The sequence below is a fragment of the Silene latifolia genome, chromosome X (genome assembly GCF_048544455.1).
Source record: "Silene latifolia isolate original U9 population chromosome X, ASM4854445v1, whole genome shotgun sequence".
NCBI lineage: Eukaryota > Viridiplantae > Streptophyta > Magnoliopsida > Caryophyllales > Caryophyllaceae > Silene > Silene latifolia.
Genome location: NC_133537.1, coordinates 240,297,598 through 240,300,840, shown reverse-complemented (window position 1 = coordinate 240,300,840; position 3,243 = coordinate 240,297,598).

Genomic DNA, 3,243 nt, shown 5'->3' with positions numbered 1-3,243 from the left:
GGAATGCCACTAAACCCAGTCAGGAATAGTACCTTCCCATCTTTCAAAGAGGGTCACTTCCATCAAATACCATTATGATTGGGATACAAGCCTACAATAGAAGAAGCTTTCAAAATGCTCGCTCAAGTTCACGATCGCAAATATCGAGGAGTCCAAATGTAGCCATATTACCCTACATTGAATGGGTACTCCGTCAAGGAAGGAGACCATGAATATTTTAATGGGTTTCCGGAACCTTGGATATTCAAAGGCAACAAGCTAGCTGGAATCTAAGTATTTAATTATTTCTACTTCATTACTCAAGAAACGGTTCCTATTGTCAAAACGCATTCGACACCTTGTCTCGACGAACAAGCTGTTAGCCTTTTGTTCGGAGAGGATCGATTTGTCAAGGCAGTCCAAGATGAGATTATTACCATGATTCTACGGGATAACCATTTCAACCCTACAGCGCCCGTCAAAGATGCAAATCCAGCCAATCAGTAGAGAGGATGGAGAAAATCGATCAAATGGACCAATAATCAAGAAAGACTCTTCAAGCTCACAACTGGAGACGGATTGATGTTTAAAGGAGAACCAGAAGACGACATGTTCGAGTCGGAGTCAGAGTCGGAGTCAAAAACTAAGTCTAAGTCTAGAGAAGTCGATAAAGAGTCTCCTCTTGTTGTCACTCCCCATCCTATCATTTCTCCTAGTTTAGCATCGTCCGGTAACAGTAGCTTGGGGAATGTCCCAGCAACTGTCCGTTTACCGCCACTGAATACTGCGCACATGGCTTCTTTGTTTTAGATATTTTCAAACATTAATATGAATAAATCGGATTCTGCTTACTCTTTGTGTTATTTTGATTGCAATTCTGTTTATGATGATATTGAGGATGATCCTGACCCAAACTCAATCGAACTACATCCCTACATAATTAAAGAAATACTAGAGGAGGGGAAATGGACACCAGTTATAGAGGACACTGAACCTATCAATGTAGGGACATATTTAGAACCCCAAGAACTTATGATCGGGATGACCCTTGACCCAACTAAAAGGGCTCGCTTCATCGACATCCTTCACGAATTCCAAGACGTCTTCGCTTGATCCTATAAGGATGTGCCAGGGATAGATAGGGATATTGTAGAACATCGACTCCCAATCAAACAAGGTTTTAAGCCTGTAAAGCAGAAGCTTCGCCAAATGAGAACAGAATGGGCTTTTAAGATTAAGGAAGAAGTAGACAAGGAATTCAAAGCCGGGTTCATCAAAGTTTCCGAGTACTCAGACTAGGTGGCTAACTTAGTCCCCGTACCCAAAAAGGATGGGCGAATCCAGGTTTGTGTTGATATCAAAGATCTGAACCAAGAGTCCAAGACACTCCGAAAGATGACTTCCCACTCCCGCACATCGACATACTAGTAGATAATACAGCAGATCACACGCTCCTTTCTTTCATGGATGGGTATGCTGGATATAATCATATCAAAATGGCCGAAGAAGATATGCATAAAACGACGTTCGTCACTCAGTGGGGTCACTATTTCTACACCGTTATGCCATTCGGGTTAATCAATGCTGGAGCAAAATATCAATGCACCATAACTACCCTGTTGCATGACATGATGCACAAAGATGTAGTGGTATATGTTGATGACATGATCTTTCAATCCAAGGATAGACAATGTCACATCGTCAACCTTCGCAAATTCTTTCTCAGATTGCGCAAGTACAACATGAGACTTAATCGTCAAAAGTGTGCATTCGGAGTCACGTCCGGCAAACTGTTGGGATACATACCTAGTAAGAGGGGAATAGAGATTGATCCATACAAGATCAAGACTCTAATCGAGATGCCACATCCGCAGACAGAAAATGAAGTTCGAGGTTTCCTGGGAAAGCTACAATATATAAGTCGATTCATTTCAAAGCTCACTATGATCTGCGAACCCATATTCAAAAAGCTCAATAAAATGGACCACACCATGTGGGACGATGATTGTCAAAAGGCATTTGACAGAATTAAGGAGATCTTGGCCAAGCCACCTGTTTTGATGCCATCTTAGAATGACCAACCTTTATCTCTGTACCTCACAGTCACAGAAACAGCTATGGGGGCTATGCTCGTGCAGATCGTCGGGAAAGAAGAAAGAGTTATCTACTACCCTAGCAGGAAGTTCTTAGAATATAAGACTAAATATACACCTCTTGAGAAGACATGCCTCGCTCTTGTGTGGGTGACCAAGAAGCTACGTCATTATATGCTTAGCTATTCCGTCAAGGTGTACTCGAAGATGGACCCTATCAAGTACATTTTCAAAAAGCCCGTCCTAAATGGGCGTTTGGAAAGATGGACTTTGATGCTCTCAGAGTTCAATCTCAAATATGTACCTTTGAAAGTTATTAAGGGACGAGCGGTACCGAATTCTTCGAAGACAACCCAATCCATGATACCCAAGTAATAGATACATGGTCATTTCCAGATGAAGACATTCTACACCCCAATGCAGAATCATGGGATCTCTACTTCGATGGGGCTTCCAATCTTAGAGGGTATGGTATATGAGTGTTGCTCATTTCTCCTGAAGGCGAGCATACACTGATTTCTGTTAAATGCGACTTCGAGGTGACTAATAATGTGACAGAATATAAGGCCTGCCTCATTGGTTTACAAACAGCAGTCAGTTTAGGCATCAAGAGACTCTGAGTCCATGGCAACTCATCTTTAATCATCAATCAAGCTACTGGATCTTGGAAAATCCGGAGTGAAAGCCTTGCACCATATCAAGCCAGGATAGATCAAGTAGCTCAATTCTTCGACCAAGTTCTCTACTTGCATCTACCTCGAAAAGAAAATCAGTTTGCAGACGCTCTTGCGAAACTTGCATCCTTGATCAACACGCCTAACAGCATGATAGAAAAGTAATTGTGCATTGAGCGACGGTCCGAACCAGGTTATGTTCACTTTCTTACCGATGAAAATGAAAATAAAAAAGAGTGTTGGTACCAAGCCATTTTGAATTACAGGCTCAGCAACGAATACCCACCCGATATGGATAAGAGGGGACAACGAGCGATTAGTTTACGAGCATCTCTATATGTCCTGAATCAAGGGGAGTTATACAAGAGAACGCCACAAGGTGTCATTTTGCTTTACCTTAATCATTCAAAAGAAAAGAAAGTTATGGAAGAAGTCCATGATGGATAATGCGGTCCTCATATGAGTGGACCAATGATGGCCATAAAATACATGCGTCT